Here is a 19290-nt window from a genome sequence, read left to right on the forward strand (position 1 = left end):
CTACGGCAACTGGGTCACAATCCACACAAACAAAACAGATTCCATTCGGCAGGAAATGCTTAAAATGACCACAACATTGATTTCAGCCAAACTGCTTCAGACATGCAGAGACCCCTCCGTGCCACAGTGAGGAAATTCCCCTTTAAAAGCGCTAGGACCGTCCAGCACTCTGGAATCTGACTTGTCCTTGGCCTCTCAAGGCCGAGCTACCCTGGACTTGCAGGAGGGGCTGGGAGGGAAGCTTCAGATGCTGCCTTTCTGCTTCTGGCTCGAGCGGTTCTGAGGATGGAAGGTGGCACGTGGGACGTGGCTGACTCCACCCTGCCCTCGTTCCCCCCGGCTTGCCAGGCTGGCTCATCTCTGCCCTCCTTTCTCACCCTCTCTGCTCTGGTGCCCACGCCCTCCCGCCTCTGGGCCTTCTACCCAAGGGCTGGGCACGGTATAGGTGCTCAGCTAATATTTATTAAGTGAGGTTTAACAATTTCCTAAAATGGCCTCTAGCTAAAAGCTGGTGAACAAGAATATGTGTTGAAGAAATTCATGTAATTCACGAATAAAAGGGGGACAAATCTAGATCAAGAGAACCAAATCCTGGAGTTCCCGTCGTGGCGCAGTGGTTAACGAATCCAACCAGGAACCATAAGGTTGCGGGTTCGATCCCTGGCCTTGCTCAGTGGGTTAAGGATCCTGCATTGCAGCTCTGATTAGACTCCTAGCTTGGGAACCTCCATGTGCTGCAGGAAGTGGCCCTAGAAAAGGCAAAAAAAAAAAAAAGAGAGAACTGAATCCTGATTTTGAATCCACCCCCACCCCGAAAACTTGAAGATGTGCTAACACAAAGGAAGCAAAGAAATCTTTCCTTTTGCTTTAAGTCACAACTGAAATCAACTAAAATATACAATCCCCTATCAGGACTTCATATTATTCCATCCGGATCTCAGAAACATGACCCTCTGTGTGTCTGTGTGTGTGGGTGTGTAGAAGGTGTGGGCTGGGGTGGGGGAAGGTCACGGCTCTAATCATATAGCAGAAGAGGAAACAGATTCTAAATACAGTGTATTTGCAGTTCCCATTGTGGTGCGGCGGAAACGAATCTGACTAGTAACCGTGACGGGTTTGATCCCTGGCCTTGCTCAGTGGGTTAAGGATCCGGTGCTGCTGTGAGCTGTCGTGTAGGTCACAGATACGGCTTGGATCCTGCACTGCCATGGCTGTGGTGTAGGCCGGCGGCTACAGCTCTGATTTGACCCCTAGCCTGGGAACCTCCATGTGCCTCAAGTGCAGCCCTTAAAAAAAAAAGGCAAAAAATAAACAAACAAATACAGTGTATTCACCTAAACTCACGAACCTGTTAAGTGACGGAGCTAGACTCTAACTCCAATCTTTTTTGTCCTTAAGCAAATAACATCTCCTAATCCTCAGGACCTGAAAACCTTTTAGTGGCAAAGGGACCAGGCAGATGTGAAGAAGGAGCCTGTGGTGAGGAGATTATCCCGGATCACCTGGGTGGGTCCCATACCACCCCCTGTCTTTCTAAGAAGGGGCGGGAGGACCAAAGTCAGAAACGACCTGTGACGGCGGGAGCAGAGTCTGGTTGGCTCTGAAGACACAAGAATGCCCAGGTCAGGAGGTCCCATCACGACACAGTGGAAACGAATCCGACTAGGAACCATGAGCTTGCAGGTTGGATCCCTGGCCTCCCTCAGTGGGTTAAGGATCCGGCGTTGCCGTGAGCTGTGGTGTAGGTCGCAGACGTGGCTCGGATCTGATGGTGCTGTGGCTGTGCTGCAGGCTGGCAGCTGTAGCTCCGATTTGACCCCTAGCCTGGGAACTTCCATATGCCACAGGTGCAGCCCTCAAAAGACAAAAAAAAAACAAAAAACAAAACCCAGGTCAGGCGCCAAGGAGTACAGCAGCCTCCAGAAGCTGGAAAGGCAAGAAAACAGTTTCTCCCTGGAGCTTCTAGAAGAAATGCAGCCCTGCCACCACCTTGATTTTACAGCCAGTGAAACCCATTCTGGACGTCTGCTCTCCAGCACTGGGAAGATGCATGTGTGTTGTTTTAAGCCACGAAGTTTGTGGTCATCTGCTCAGCGGCCGCAGGAGGCGGACGCACCAAGACCTGAGGCCTCCACTGCAGGGCGCCCCTCAGCCACTGTCCCTCACCTGTGCTCCCTCACCTGTGCGCAGGTGTTAAACTAGAATCACCTGGGTTCACACGCGCTTCCGCACCCGCCCCTCTACCAACGACCACCCACGGCAGCACCCGTCTCTGCCTTCCCTTCAGAGTAGAACCACGCTGGCCCAAAGGGAACTCTGGTTCTGGCAACAGCCAAGGGATTACTGTATTTCACAGAGTTGACGATTAGGAAATAAATATCACTACACTGTGCAGCTGATTTTCAAGACTTGCTGGAAAGGAAAGGGAGCATGACTGGGGTGAACAAATGGAGAAGACCGGATATGCCCCATTTCGTTCTTCATCCACGGCTGCTAGTCACGAATGCTTTTGGTGGGTTAGGTTTTTGTTTCTAAAGCACCTTCAGACGGGTACCGGGTGCTGAATAAAATCACTGTGAGATCAAAGTCACAGGAGTAAACAGGGAACCTGTGTGTGTCTTGCCCTCTGCTTGTGATGGCTTTTTTTTTTTTAGGGCCACACCCATGGCACATGGAGGTTCCCAGGCTAGGAGTCCAGTTGGAGCTGTAGCCACCGGCCTACGCCACAGCCACAGCCATGCCAAATCTGAGCCGTGTCTGCGACCTACACCACAGCTCACAGCAATGCTGGATCCTTAATGCACTGAGCGAGGCCGGGGATCGAACCCTCAACCTCATGGTTCCTAGTCAGATTCGTTTCTGCTGCGCCACGACGGGAATTCCTGCTCGTGATGCTTGACTCTCATGTTCCCCGTGCTTACCGAGCATCCCCTGTACTCAAGGCACTGGGCTGGTTGTGGGAGGTCAGAGCATGTGGTCCTCTCGGAGATGACACAGTCCAGCAGGGAAGACGAGCCAGGACTGGCATGACTCTCCCTGTCCTCAGCTCTTTGATGCCCCGTAAGGCTCTGGACCACCTTTCCTCTTACATAACATGTTAAGATATTGCGAGTAATTCGGTAGAATTTTGTTAGGAAGGAAAAACACATCATAGACCGACAAATATCTGGTGGATAAACAAACCTTTATTGTGCACCTTATGTCAACAAGAAAGCCAAGAATGACTGAGTACCTTAGCTGACAAAATGATCGCCAGACGGGATGTGTTCAGTGTTGGCTCAGAAACTGGACACGCCACACTGACTTCCAGGCTGTCAGTCATCAGTTCAGTGGGTCTTTTTATTTGTTTGTTTTCACGGCATCAAGTGGGATATGGGGCCTTCAATGTACCCTAGTCTTCAAAGCGTAAGAAAACGGCACCGACTCGTTAAGCGGCTCCCACATTCCAATCGCATCATCTCACAAAAGTCTTACCATAATTCCTAGAGGTGGGTATTGGAACACCTACCTCAGAGACAAGGATGCTGAGAAACTCACCCAAGGTCACACAAGAAAGTAGCTGAGCCTAGAGGCAAACTTAGGTCTCTCTTAGTCCAGAAGCCAATTAAAATTAGGACAAGCACTTGTTTCAAAATTACAAGACATTATTTTAACTGCAAGTGTTTTCCATGTATATCTTAATATAAGGGCAAGCTCTGAGTAAATGAGATATATTCCCCTTAAACCCACACTTACACACAGCTGTGAAACCACCCCAGACACAGCGCTGAGGATGGCTGACTCTGGCAAGACCGTCCCACTGAAGAAACAGTTACAAAAGGCTACGTTCCAGGTGATGGATATGTTCATTATCTTAATTGTGGCGATGGTTTCACAAGTGTATATTTGTGTCAAAACTTAGATTATAAAAAAAAAAGGGGGGGGAGTTCCGTCGTGGCGCAGTGGTTAATGAATCTGACTAGGAACCATGAGGTTACGGGTTCGATCCCTGGCCTTGCTCAGTGGGTTGACGATCCAGTGTTGCCGAGAGCTGTGGTGTAGGTTGCAGACGCAGCTCGGATCCCGCGTTGCTGTGGCTCTGGCGTAGGCTGGTGGCTACAGCTCGGATTTGACCTCTAGCCTGGGAACCTCCATATGCCGCGGGAGCAGACCAAAGAAATAGCAAAAAGACAAAAAAAAAAAAGAGTGTGTTTGGGGAGGTCCCGTCATGGCGCAGTGGTTAATGAATCCGACTAGGAACCATGAGGTTTCGGGTTCGATCCCTGGCCTTGCTCAGTGAGTTAAGGATCCAGCGTTGCCCTGAGCTGTGGTGTAGGTTGCAGACACGGCTCGGATCCCGTGTTGCTGTGGCTCTGGCGTAGGTTGGTGGGTACAGCTCCTATTGGACCCCTAGCCTGGGAACCTCCATATGCCACGGGAGTGGCCCAAGAAACAGCAAAAAAAAAAAAAAAAAAAAAACTTATACACTTTAAACATGTGCAGTGAGTGTACTGCATGTCATTACACTTCTATAAAGCTGGTTTTTTAAATTTTTTTTTTTTTTTGACTGGCACCCTTAGCATGCAGAAGTTCCTAGGCCAGGGATCAAATCCACACCACAGCAGTGACAAGACAAGACAGGATCCTTAACCTGCTGCACAGCTATTTGAAGAAATAATAGCAGAAAAATTCCCTAACATGGGAAAGGACTCACTCACTCAAATCCAGGAAGCACAATGAATACCATATAGAATAAACCCAAGGAGAAACACACCAAGACACTTTTTTTTTTTGTCTTTTTGCCTTTTCTAGGGCTGCTCCCACGGCATATGGAGGTTCCCACGCTAGGGATCTAATCAGAGCTGTAGCCACTGGCCTACACCACAGCCACAGCAATGCCAGATCCAAGCCGTGTCTGCAATCTACACCACAGCTCACGGCAACGCCAGATCGTTTAACCCACTGAGCAAGGCCAGGGATCGAACCTGCAACCTCATGGTTCCTAGTTGGATTCGTCAACCACTGCACCACAATGGGAACTCCCCAAGACACATATTAATCAAACTGACCACCATTAAAGTCAAAGAGCAAATACTGAAAGCAGCTAGGGAAAAGCAACAAATAACACACAGGGAACCCAGATAAGGTTATCAGCTGATTTTTCAGCAGAAACTCTGCGGGCCAGAAGGGAGTGGCACGATATACTTAAAGTGATGAAAGGAAAACACCTGCAACCAGGATGATGCTACCCAGCAAGGCTTTCCTTCAGATTTGGAGGAGAAATCAAAACCTTTACAGACAAGCAAAAGCTAAGAGAATTCAGTGCCACCAAACCAGCTTTACAACAAATACTACAGGAACTTCTCTAGGTGGAAAGAAAAGGCCACAACTAGAAAGAAGAAAATTACAAATGAGGCGGCTCCCCAGTAAAGGCAAACATTAGTGAAGGTAGGAAGTCATCCACACAAACATGCCACCAAAGCAGCCACTGTGAGCAGAGGAGGGACAAATGCAGGATCCTGGAAATGCATTTGCAATGAAGAGACCAGGAACTTACAGCACTCTTGTGTGTATATGTTGACTCCTACATCAAAACCTCATGGTTACCACAAACCAAAAATCTACAACAGATGCAATTCAAACACAGCACTAAAGACAGTCATCAAACCACAAGAGAAGAGAACAAAAGGGAAGAAAAAAGGCCAAGAGATAAAGGGCCAGAGAAAGTCAACACAAACAAATCCAAAACAATTAAGCAAAGGGCAACAAGAACATACATATCAATAATGACCTTAAATGTAAATGGACTAAATGCTCCAACCAAAAGACAGACTGGCTGAATGGACACAAGAACAAGTCCCGTGTATATGCTGTATAAAGAAGATGTGGGGGTGTGTGTGTGTGTGTGTATGCATATATATATATACAAACAATGGAACATTAGCCATAAAAAGGAATGAAATAATGCCATTTGGGGCAACATTGATGGGACCTAGAGATACTAAGTGAAGTAGTGAAAAACAAACATCACAGGATATCACTTACACGCCGAGTCTAAAAGATACAAATGAACTTATTGCAGCACAGACACAGACTTTGTAAACAAACCTGTGGTGACCGAAGGAGACGGGTGGGGTGGGGGGAGGGGGGAGCTGGGGATTCGAGATTGGCACACGCACGTTGTATATTGAATGACGGGCCACTGGGGACCTGCTGTACAGCACAGGGAACTCTACCCAGTCAATATTCTGTGATCATCTATATGGGAAGAGAATCTGAGAAAGAATGGATGTGTGTATACGTGTAACTGAATCACTCTGTTGTATAGCAGAAATTATCACAACTTGTAAATCAACTACACTTCAAAAAAATTTTTTTAAACGGGAAAAAAAACAAAAACAAAAACAAAAAAACAACCCAAAACCTGCTGAGCCACTAGGGAACTCAAGCTGTCTTTTTCTTTTTTTTTTCCCTTTACAGGGCTGTACCTGCGGCATATGGCAGCTCCCAGGCTAGGGGTCCAATCGGAGCAGAGCTGCCAGCCTGTGTACACCACAGCCAGAGCAAGGCCAGGGATCGAACCTGCATCCCATGGATACTACTCCATGAGGTTTGTTACTGCTGAGCCACGACGAGAACGCCTGCCTTGTTTTTAAAGGAAGGTTTCACCCGGCGTGCTGGAGGCTAACTTCCTCCCCCAAATCTCTCTTCCCTTCCTACTGAAGAACAGCACCAATTTTCAGCTGAGTATGTTCTTCCCGAAACAAAGGCCCATGCCTTCCAGCTTCCTTGCAGCGAGGTGAGCACACCTGCCTGAAATCTGGCCAGTGTGCGAGCAGACGTCCTAGGTGGGACTTGTGGGAAGACTTTTTGAAGGCAGCTCACTCACGTGACAGGAGCCCCTCTTGTCCTTTCTCTGGCTCCTGGCTGATGGCTTGAGCTCCCGCAGCTGACTTGGATCAGGAGGAAACCTTGAGAATTCGAGCCAAGTGTCAAGATTGTCAGTTAGGACAACAGGAGCCAGGATCCTTGATGATACGACCAGGCTGCCGTATCAGTCCCGGACTGTTCCCCCTCTGGATTTCTCTCTCTTTGTTGTTGTTGTTGTTGTCTTAGGGCTGCACTCCCGGCATACGGAGGTTCCCAGGCTGGTGGCTGGATCGGAGCTGCAGTTGCTGGCCTAGGCCTCAGCCACAGCAATGCCAGATCCGAGCCTCGTCTGTGACCTACGCCACTGCTCACGGCAACGCCAGGTCCTTAACCCGCGGAGCAAGGCCAGGGATCGAACCTGCATCCTCATGGGTACTAGTCAGATTCTTTTCCGCTGAACCACGACAGGAACTCTTGAATTTCTCATTTCTTATGTGAGAAAGAAATAAACGGCTATCTTATATACATCTTATTATTATTTTTTGTTATATGCAGGCAAACCTACTCTTAATACATGGGGAGAGATTTCCAAGGTGTTAGGACTGTTAGTCACCAGCTGTGAGGGTGACCAGCTGACTTATTCCCAAAGCCTACTGTAAAGGGGGTCCATCCCTCTCAGGAAGTCCCGGCTCTCACACTTGTGGAAGGGAAGGAAGACGCCTCAAAAACGAGCCAAAAAGGATGCTCTCCGTGATCCCCTAGTCCTCTCACCTCAGAGAGCCGACCAGGCCTCGCTGCAGAAGAGGGGGCTGGAAGCGCGTCCGTGGCACCACCGAGAAACGCGGGAGCTGACCCAAGACCCCTCCGGGCCCCCGCCTCCTACCCGTCTCGCCTGGGGACGAGTCGAGAGGGCAGCTGCAGCTAAAAGTCCTTCGTCAAGGGGGGTGTCAGCGGGGAAGCACGGCTGGGGTTCTCCATCAGGGAAAAGCCAGACAGAGACAGGCACGCACGCCTCCACGTACTAGAACGCAGGACATCTGTGCAACGTCACAAAGCCGGCTGGAGCCCAAAGGGCTTAGAACGGAGGATCCAGGTAATTCAGCTCAAAGATCACCTTCCTCTCTGCAGACGCACTTTGAAAACACACTGATGACTCGTTTACTGTCATTTTTAAAGACTCCACTTGGAAATCTTAGTCAAATCCATTATTTCGGGGCCTGAATCTGCGGCATATTGAAGTTCCCAGGCTAGGGGTGGAATCAGAGCTCGAGTTGCCGGCCAACATCACAGCCAGATGTGAGCCAGATCTGAGCCACGTCTGCGACCTACACTGCAGCTCACAGCAATGCCAGATCCTTAACCCACTGAGCGAGGCCAGGGGTCAAACCCTCGTCCTCATGGATACTGGATGGGTTCGTTACCACTGAACCACAATGGGAACTCCAAATCCATTATGAATAGGACAATAAAACACCAAATCATGGTCCCCCAATCACTCAAAGCAGTTCTTCCTTCTGCGTCTTGGTCTTTTCCCAATCGCACCCCTTATTTCCTTGCTGGGTAACCTTGGTGACCGCTTTGCCTCCATTTTCTCACATAAAACGCTTCCTACTTACCACTGTGATGTGGTTTAACTGGAGCCTGAGAGGTAGCACGGGGCCTGGCAGCCAGTAAGAGGCGGTAAATGCTACACTTGGAACCACTGTCATCGCCGGCATCAGCCTTACCTGCTCACTGTTTAAGCCTGGGTTTGGTTCGAGTTTCTCTGGCATCAGCTGCCTTCCAGTAAGAGCAGGGAGGCAAAGGCCCTTCTAAACAGGGCGCTCCTGGCCTCTGGCCTCACTCCCTGCACTGAGACACTTCTCCCTTCACGGGCACCTGAGCCCTCGTGAAGCACATCCCTGTGGCCGACACCCACGGGAAGGACGAGGTCCAAGGAACGCGGATGGCATCCAGAATGGAGCTGCAGACTGTCCCTCTGCTCCGCGAGATCTCCAGCAACCGGGGGCTGTACCTCTGGACTTTAGCTCTGTGCTAGAACACGGGAGGTACACAGAAAATGAGGCAGCATCTCTGCTTGTGGGCAGTGTTTGAGAGGACGGTTATTAAGTATATCCAACAATTTGCTAACAAATGTAGGAGTGCATACATAATACAAGCACTAAATCACGTAAAAGGAGATGGTGAGTAATTGGGCTGCAGCTTCAGGGAAGACATATTATCTGAGCCCAAATAAATTCTCTCAAGAAATTGTTTTCTTTGGATCCCATGAGACTAAATCTGAAAGAATAAAGAATAAAACTTGATAACTAGGTAGAGCATGGAACAAAAACATAATAACAAGAATCTTTGGACATCTTCTAAATTATTCTAGTTTGGGCTTCGCTGTCAGATAAAAGAGAAACAGCCTTAAACGCTATCTACAAATATCCCAACCTGCAGTTAACAGCTGCTTCAGACTAATTCCCATGCAAAGCAGAACTAGAGAAGCTCACAGGAGAAACAGCCTCAGATTCCATCCCCGCCCCACAGCCCCTTTCAGGCTGGGTATCGGGCCACATTTTAGACAGAAGAGGGTCAAAGGCAGGAGAGACAAAGATCTAGATGAATATGGAGTTCCCACTGTGGCGTAACGGGACCGGCAGCATCTTGGAAACCCATCTGGGATGCGGGTTTGATCCCCAGCCTGGCTCAGTGGGTTAAGGATCCGGTGTTGCCAGATCCTGACGAGGCTTGGATCTGGTGTTGCTGTGGCTGTGGCGTGGGCCGGCACGTACAGCTCTGATTAGACTCCTAGCCTGGGAACCTCCATATGCCACTGGTGCAGCCCTAGAAAAGGATAAAAGACCAAAAAAAACCCCCAAAAACAAAAAAACAAAACAAACAAAAAGCTGGTTAGGGTGACCACTGTGGCTCAGTGGTAACAAACCTGACTAGTATCCACGAGAACAAGAGTTCGATCCCTGGCCTTGCTCAATAGCTTAAGGATCCAGCATTGCCATGAGCTGTGGTGTAGGTCGAATACGCTGCTCAGATTGGGTGTTGCTGTGGCTGTGGTGTAGGCCAGCAGCTGCAGCTCTGATTCGACCTCCAGCCTGGGAACCTCCATATGCAGCATGTGTGGCCCTAAAAACAAAAATCTAGTTAACACTGCAAATGTCCATCAACGTACATATACACACAGTAATATAATGGAATATAGTAAATACACATCATTGGACATGAATGGATTACAGATGTAAAAATAAGAAAATAAAATACACCAATATGATCTCATGTAAAGCTCAAATCAAAACACATAACACTAAACAATACATTTTTTAGGAAGATAGACATTCAAGCGAATGATAAAAAACAACTATGTATTTAGGAGAGCAGTTTCCTCTACAGGAGAGAGGAAAGGATGAGAAAAAAGAGGAATACACAAGAAACTTTTTTTTTTCCTTTTTTGGCTGAGGGTCAGGGATCAAATGCCAGCCAGAGCTACCACCTACACCAGATCCTCTGCCCACTGTACTGGGCCCCGGAGGGGATGCACAGAGACGGGTCGGATCATTAACCAACCGTGCCACAGTAAAAGGGAACCCCAAGAAACGTTTAATGATTATTCTTTTTCTAAAATCGGAGTGGGTTCTTGGGTTTTTGTTGTAAAATGATTCTTTTTTTTTTTTTTAGGGCTGCACCTGTGACATGTGGAAGTTCCCAGGCTAGGGGTCGAATCAGAGCTGCAGCTGCCAGCCTTCGCTACAGGCACAGCAACACCGGATCTGAGCCTTGTCTTTGACCTACACCATAGCTCTTGGCAATGCTGGATCCTTAACCCACTGAGCTGGGGCAGGGATCAAACCCACATCCTCATGGATACTAGTCAGGTTCATTACTGCTGAGCCACAATGGGAACTCTGTAAAAATGATTCTTTATATATTTATATAGTGTACCTTTTCTAAATACTGTTATATATCTACGCAATATTTAGAAAAACAGGCAATATTTTATAAGAACAACTAAAGCTCACACTGGCTCAAGACTGGAAAAGATGAAGCAAACCTAAAGACTAAAAATGAGGCCTAGGGATCTGGGTGTCTTCACTCAATTTTTCTCAGGCACCCACTGTGAACTACAATGCTCATTTTTGAGGGGATACAAAATATAGACAATCCCCACCCTTAAGAAGCTTCCAGGAAGAGCAACTGGGCTTCTACTTCACAGAAGAATGGAGGCGCTGTGGCAGACCGGCCCTCCTACCCAGAACAACAACAAAAGCTGGCTACAACAGAGGAATAGTTATTTTAAAGGAATAGAGAGCTTCTAGGCAATGAGAATGGGCAAAGCCAAGAGAAGAGAATCTTGAAAAGGGAGCTGACTTTTACAGTAAATGACAGATTCTGAATATGGGCAGGCGGCCGAGAATCTGAGCCTTGAATCAGATACCAGCAAAAACCGGTGGCTCCAAGCGCACCGCCGGCCTTTCCCCCGGGATGTGAGCTGAATACCGGGGGTGCACGAGGCAGTATGAACCCATGCAAACTTCTCCTGAAAAGCAGTTCTGTTAGACAAAGAATGTGGGCTCCACCGGGGAAGAGGGTCCCAGGAACGCACGGGGTCGCCCTGGAAAGGCCTGGCGGGTGGGGAGAATCAGAGGTTAGTCAGTCTGAGCCTCCTGAGCTGCAAATTCAACCTCCATTTAGCCCAGACTGGATTTAGGTGATCAGCCAGCCCAGCAGAGGGAAAGTGAGCCCTGTGTGGAGGAACGGATCATCCCTCTGGAGCTCCTACAATTCATTTTGTTGAAATGCCTGGCATTACTAGGCATGGCCGCACCTGCAGCACATGGAGGTTCCCAGGCTAGGGGTCTAACCGAAGCGCCAGCCGCTGGCCCACGCCACAGCCACAGCCAGGCCGGATCCAAGCCATGCCTGCCACCTACACCACAGCTCAAGTTAGATCTGCAATATCATGCGCTTCGAGGAGAAACAGAGAGATGAGGGGAGGGACATTATTCAAAGAGCTAATAGCAAAGAATTTCCCAGAATTTCCCAAAGCCACCCATCCTCAGACTCAGAAAGTCCAAGAAATCCAAAGAAGGGTAGATAAAAATGAAACCACAGACGTATTACTGTAAATCTGTACAACACACAAAGGCAAGAAGACTTAGAAGCTCCCGGAGGAAAAAAAAAAAAAAAGCTTATCAGAAGCGATCGGACGGACAACTGATTTAAACATTATTTTTTTACTGAGGTTTATCATATTTATATAGTTCACCTATGCTAAGTGCACAATTCAATGATTTTTTTTAGAAAATTTACCAGACGGTATAAGCACTGTACAGTTTTAGAATATTTCTGTCAACAAAATGATCCCTGGGTGTCCGTTTAATTCAACCCCTGTTCTCACCCCACCCCAGGAAACCAGTCCATTCTTGGTCTCTAAAGACTTGTCTTTTCTGGAGAGTTCATATAAATGGAACCACATACTATGCGTCTGGTCCCCATAAAGCCATATATATAGGATTTATGCCTAGCGTGGTGATATTAAGGTTTCTCCATTTGTGGTGCGTCCTTTCATTTACGCATTTTTGTGACTGAAGGATGGTCTATTGCGCATACATCGCATTTTGGTTCCACTCAGCAGCTGGTGAACATCTGGGCTGGTTCCGTTCCGAGTCGTCAGGAAGACCGACGCTACGACCACGTGCGCGCCTTCGTGTGGCCCGTGTTTCCTCTTCTTTTAGGTGTGTGATACCAGCGGAACGGCTGGGTCATGCTGTGTATTCACCTTCAGCTTTTTAAGAGACAAACTGTCTTCCAAAGTGGCTGAGCCAGCAATGCACAGGGTTCCCGTTGCTCCATACCCTCCCAGACACATATGACTGCCTGTCTTTTGGGTTGTGGCCGTTTGAGTGAGTGTGAGTTTAATTTGCATTTCCTTAATGACTTATTTGCATTTCCCTAATGACTAACTTCTTTCCCCTAATGATGCTGAATATCTTATGTGTGCTTATTTACCATATCTTCTTCAGTGAAGAGTCTATTCAGATCTTTTGCCCCTTTTAAAATTAAGTTGTTTGTCTTATTACTGAGTGCTAAGTTTTCAATATACGCCAGATATATATCAAATCCTCAGACAGTGAGTGGACTCTTTTTTTGGGCTGCTCCTGTGGCATGTGCAAGTTCCCAGGGCCACGGATCGAACCTGCACCACCACAACTGTAACCAGAGCCAGAGCAGTGGCAACAAAGGATCATTTTTTAAAAAATTATAGTTGCTTTACAAGGTTTCTTCAATTTCTATTGTACAGCAAAGTGACCCAATCACACAGCTCCCTGTGCTGTACAGTGGGACCCCACTGCCCATCCATTCCAAACGCAACATTTTGCATGCAAACCCCCCACACTCCCCATCCCCCCGACCCCTGGGAACCACAAGTCTGCTCTACTTGCCTGTGATCTGTTTCTGTTTTGTAGACAGGATCATTTGTGCCATATTTTAGATTCCACAAATATGCGATATCGTATGGTATTTGTCTTTCTCTTTATGGCTTACTTCACTTAGTATGACAATCTCTAGTTCTATCCATGCTGCTGCAAACGGCATTAGTTTTTCTTTTTTATGGCTGAGTAGTATTCCATTGTATATATGTACCACTTCCTCTTAATCCATTCATCTGTCCATGGACACTGAGGCTGCTTCATGTCTTGGCTGTTGAGAATAGCACTGTGAGGAACATAGGGGGGCAAGTATGTTTTTGAATGGATGTTTTTTCCAGACATATGCCCAGGAGTGGGATTCCTGGATCATATGGTAGTTCTAGATTTAGTTTTCTGAGGTACCTCCATACTGTTTTCCATAGTGGTTGTACGAGTTTACATTCCCATCAGCAGTGAAGGAGGGCTCCCTTTTCTCCTCCTCCTCTCCAGCATTTGCTAATTGTTGACTTGTTAATGATGGCCATTCTGACTGCTGTGAGGTGGTGCCTCACTGTAGTTTTGATTTGCATTTCTCTAGTAATTAGTGATGTTGAGCATTGTTTCAGACGCCTACTGGCCATCCAACAATGGATCCTTAACCCAATGAGCCATGAGGGAACTCCTGATGGTGGGCCTTTAGCAGCAGTAAGAATTCAGAAGAGAATGGAAAAATATCTTCAATGTGCTAAGAGAAAATAACTATGAATGCAGAACTGTATGTACAGATAAAATACATTTTAGACATGAGTTAATATTTTCGGATAAACAAAACCTAAGAGTTTATTACCAAAAGACCCTCCCCTGAAGAAAACAATAAAGCAAATTTATAAAATGAAAAAATATATATGACTTAATAGACTAATAAAATTTAGAAACCTGGACTCTTTTCTTTCTTTCTTCTTCTTTTTTTATGGCCACACTCACAGCATACAGAAGTTCCTGGGCCAGAGACTGAATCCGAGCTGTCGCTGTGACCCACACCTGAGCTGAGCAACACACGGTCCCTTAACCCACTGCACCGGGCCTGGGATGGAACCTGCACCTCCGAAGCAACCCCAGCCGTTGTAGTTGGGATCTTAACCCACTGTACCTAAGTGAGAACCCCAGAAACCTAGAATCGTTTTTAAAGGGACGTACTCCAGACAAAGCAGAGATTTACGAGAGTATGTCACAAACCACCTGATGCAAATAAAATTGGAAACTTAGATGAAAAAGGCAGCTGCCTAAAAAATATAAGATAATAAATGACTAAGGAAGCTAGAGAAAAGCTGAATGGATGGATAACCATCAAAGACATAGAGCAGTAATTTTAGTTCTTCTGAAAAAGAAAACACCAAGCCTAGATAATTTTTAGAGTCGAATTCTATCAAACACTCAGAGATAATGTTAACCTTACGTACATTATTCCAGAGGATCAAAAAGAGGGAACACGTCCCCCCCCCATCCATTTCATAAAATTTGCATATCCCAAGTACCCGAGAAAGAAAGATTAAAGGCCAATCTCACAAGAATAAATGTGAAATTTCAAAAAAAAGTATTAGCAAACTAAATCTAGTAATGTGTTAAAAAAAAAAATGCAGAGTTCCCGTTGTAGCGCAGTGGTTAACGAATCCGACTAGGAATCATGGGGTTGCGGGTTTGATCCCTGGTCTTGCTCAGTGGGTTAAGGATCCGGTGTGGCTGTGAGCTGTGGTGCAGTTTACAGACGTGGCTTGGATCCCGTGTTGCTGTGGCTCTGGCGTAGGCCGGTGGCTACATCTCTGATTCGACCCCTAGCCTGGGAACCTCCATATGCCATGGGAGTGGCCCAAGAAATGGCAAAAAAAAAAAAAAAAAAAAAAGGCAAAAAAAATGCATCATGACCCATCTGTACAGGAAGGCAAGGCTGCTTTAACATCAGAAAACCTAACACAATTTTCTTCATTAAGGGATTCAAGGACAAGATATAGGCTGTTAAAGGATAAAAAAGATGATTATATCAATATGATCGTATCATATTAAACATCTGGGGAAAGTAAGCGTCCATCCCTGATAACTGCTACTAGCAAACTTGGAATAGAAAAACCTTCCTTGACATAGAGGGTGGATACCAAACATCTACAGCAAAAACCTTAATGTGAAGCATTAGAACATTCCCTTGAAAACCAAGACTGAGACACAGTGTCCTCCATTCCCACTTCCATCCAAGGCTATACTGTTGTCAAGATCCCCACCGGCCTAAGGAGAAAACGAAATCACCCCTCAAAATGTGAGGATTTAAATGGAAGAAACAAAAGTCATTATTTGCAGGCTGATATGATAGCCCATTTGGGAAATCTAAAAGAATGCTCATTAGGATTGATCAGAGTTTAACCAGGTTACTAGATTTCTGAAAATCAACTGCATTTCTAAACACCAGTAACAAATAAATAAAATGTAATTTTTTAAAAAAGATACTATTTACAAAGCCAGAAAAAATAAAACACCTGAGATAAGACAGAGTAACAGCAAGGGCTAATCACCATTGAGCACTTACTAAGCATCCCTGTGAAACAGAAACTGTTATTAGCCCTGTTTTACAGATGAGGAAACCGAGGTTCAGAGGGGTTGATTTACCCAACATCACACTATTAGGAAGCAGCTACGTGAAGGTTTAAGCCCAAGCGGTTTGGTTCTGGAGCCTTTGCTCTTAAACACTACCCTAAGCTGCCTTCCTCTCAGCAGGATGGGCCAGGCCTCTTCAGAGTCATAAAATACTGTTGTGAGACACCGGACCAGGAAAAGAGATACCATGTTCATGCATAAGGAAACTCAGCATCAAGATCTCAATTCTCCTCCAAACTGACATACAAAATTAATACAACACTGATCAAAATTTCAACAGGATTTTCCACAGAAGCTAATTCTAAAACCTAAAAGGAAGAGGACCAAGAAAAACCAAGACGCTCTTGAAGAAGAGAAAGGAGGTGGGTAAATTAGCCTATCAGACGTCCAGGTTTATTGTAAAGCAATACTAGTTGAGGTCGTATGATATTAGTGAAGGAACAGAAAGACAGACCAACGGGACAGGCCAGAATGCCCAAAACAAGCCCACGATGATACAGAAATCTGATATAAGGAAAAGGCAGTAATTCAGTAACTGGGAAAAAAATAAACTATGAAATGGAAAAAAAAATTGGATCCACACCTCACACCATATATAAAAATAATCTCCAGGTGGATTAAAGACTTGAATGTGAAATGCAAAGTCACAGGAGAAGTTAGGATAAAATCCTTCACACTCTGAAGTGCGAGTGGAGTTCTCAAATATGACACTCAAAGTGTTGAGACATTCGATTACATTAAAATCGGGAACTTCTGTTCATTTGGAGATAACCATAAAGAGAGTTATTAAAGCACAAGTCATGAACTTGGAGAAGATACTTGAGACTCAATACTGACAAAGGGTCTAAAGAATAAAGAATGCCTATAATTCATTAAGAAGAAGACTACACAGTCAATAGAAAAGTGGGCAAAAGATAGGAACAGACGTTGCATGTTTCCCGAAGAGGAAACACTAATGGATAATAGAGACACGGAAATATGTTCAACCTCATTATGAATCAGGGAAATGCAAACTGAAATCAAAATATCATTTTACACCCACAAAATTGGCAAAACTGAATGTGGGTGAAGACGGGGGACGATGGGAACGCATACGCTCTAGCGGGACTGTCACTGGCTGAGTCACTCAGGCAACTCGGGCATCAGCTTAGGGAGTCGAACAGGAGTGAACCCGAGGTCCCTCGAGTTCACTCACGGCCTAGGCGACCTTGCGGGAGCCACTCCATCCTCCTCTGTCTCTTCATCGGTAAAACGAGGACTGTGGGAGCTCCCTTCGTGGCTCAACGGTTAATGAACCCGACTAGGATCCAGAGGATGCCTGTTCCATCCCTGGCCTCGCTCAGTGAGTTAAGGTTCTGGTGTTGCTGTGAACTGTGGTGTAGGCTGCAGATGCAGCTTGGATCCTGCATTGCTGTGGCTGTGGTGTAGGCTGGCAGCTGTAGTTCTGATTCAACTCCTAGCCTGGGAACTTCCATCTGCTACAGGTGAGGCCCTAAAATGCAAAATACTACTACTACTACTACTGCTACTACTAATACAATACAATACAATACAATACAATACAATAAAATGAGGACTGTGGTACCAACTCACAGGGTTCTTGTCAGGACTCACACATATATAAAAGCACGGAGAAGTGTGCCTGGGCCCTAGTAAGCTCGCTCTAAGCTAGACATTATTTGTATCATGCTGATCAGCACCCACCTGTACACTGTTAGAAGCGCAGCTAAACTATGATATGTTCATATATCAAGTGCTATCCGCACTGGAAATGAATGAAGCTTACACTTCAATGTACATTGGTCTCAAAATGTAATGAGTGAAAAAACAAGCTGTAGAAGACCACATGCAATATGATACTATACCAAGTTCACAGCGAGCCAGAATTAAACTACTCACTGTTTAGAGATACACACACGAGGTCAAACTACAGAGTATGAGGCTGGACATAGAATGAGGCTGGGCTGCGTGATGCAGCACAGTCAAGGGGGAGAGCGGCAACATGCGAGCCTCGAATGGCACAGGGGAGGTCCCGGTGCGGTGCCGCGGGTTAGGAATCTGACTGCAGCGGCTCAGATGGCTGTGGAGGCACAGGCTCCATCCCTGGCTGGGCACAGTAGGTTAAAAGAGTTGGCGCTGCCACAGCTAAAGCACAGGTCACAGCTGTGGCTCAGATCTGACCCTGGCCCAGGAACGTCCATATGCCGTGGATATGGCCATGACCATGAAATGAAAAAAGAAGCGAGAAAGAGAGAGGGAGAAAGAAAGAAAGGAAGGAAGGAAGAAAAGAAAGAAAGACAAGAAAAGAAAAGAAAAAAGAAAGAAGCAAGCAAAGCAGACATAGGCTGGACCATGCAGCAGACACCTTCATTTTGTGGTGGGAACCCATGAAGGGGGGAAGCTTTGGGGTGAAGAGGGCAGAAAAGTCAGGACGTGATTAAGGTTGGGACGGCTCGAATATCCAAGTGGCAACGCTCCGTAGGCAGCTGGCTGTGTGAGTCTTGAGCTCAGAGGAGAGATCAGGCTAGAGACAGCGATTCGGGAGCCACGGCATCAAGATATCTGCAGCCACGGGGATGGTGGCCATCTCCCAGAGGAAAGCTCCAGTAAGAAGGAAGGCCCAGGACGGAGCTCCGGGGGTTCCGAGGCACCAAGGTCGGGCAGAGGAGAAAGGCCGGGAAAGGGGACTGAGCGGCCGCGCGTGAGGCGGGAACGGGACGCGCGTGCACGACCCCAGGGAAGAAAGCGCTCGAGGACACGTGGTAAATGCTCCGAGCAGCAGAGCGAGCTGGGGGGAGAAACCCAACGGCTGGGTCTAGCAGCGTGGAAACCACGTGACGGGCACTTCGGTGGAGCAGTCAGCACAGACGCCTGACTAGTCCTTCTCCTGAGCAACAAACGCAGCTGCGGGTAAGGTGAGGACAGAGGAGCAGGTTCTGAGCTGGAGGAGGAACGACGCGGTTCAGAAGGAGGAACTTGGCCTCCGTACTGAGCAGCGGCTACGTCTGACAATTGGCGTTTGCTGGCACTCAGCTTCTTGATAAAATGCCGCGGCCTAGCGGTCTCATCTGAGGTCCCCCGTGGCTCTTGAGCGCCCCCGGAAAAAGAGGAAATAAGTTTTATCTGAGTTCGCCGAGAAGAGAGGTGACTGGAGACCCGCCAGGGAATAAGTCAACCAGATAGAAAGGATTTATTTTCAAGTAGCTCTGGCGTCCCTCTAGAGCTACCTGCAAGAAAACTGACGGAGCATACAAATCCCCAAGAAGTTTCGACGGTGTCCTAACACCAACAGCCCAGAGTCACGGTCCTGCTTCTGAAATCACATAGATGAGGAGCTGATCTGTATTTCTGCTGTCATGTGACTTGGCTGATAAGATGGACCACACACAGG

At 46.9% G+C, this 19290-nt stretch overlaps 1 protein-coding gene across 2 annotated transcripts in view; it reads right to left on the reverse strand.

Annotated features, from left to right (window-relative positions):
* Nucleotides 1-19290, reverse strand: part of PACS1 (phosphofurin acidic cluster sorting protein 1) — a 137833-nt gene that overhangs the window by 36382 nt on the left and 82161 nt on the right. The gene's annotated exons all lie outside the window — the stretch shown is intronic.

This window comes from Phacochoerus africanus, chromosome 4 (assembly GCF_016906955.1).
Source record: "Phacochoerus africanus isolate WHEZ1 chromosome 4, ROS_Pafr_v1, whole genome shotgun sequence".
In the NCBI taxonomy this organism is placed as follows: Eukaryota; Metazoa; Chordata; class Mammalia; order Artiodactyla; family Suidae; genus Phacochoerus; species Phacochoerus africanus.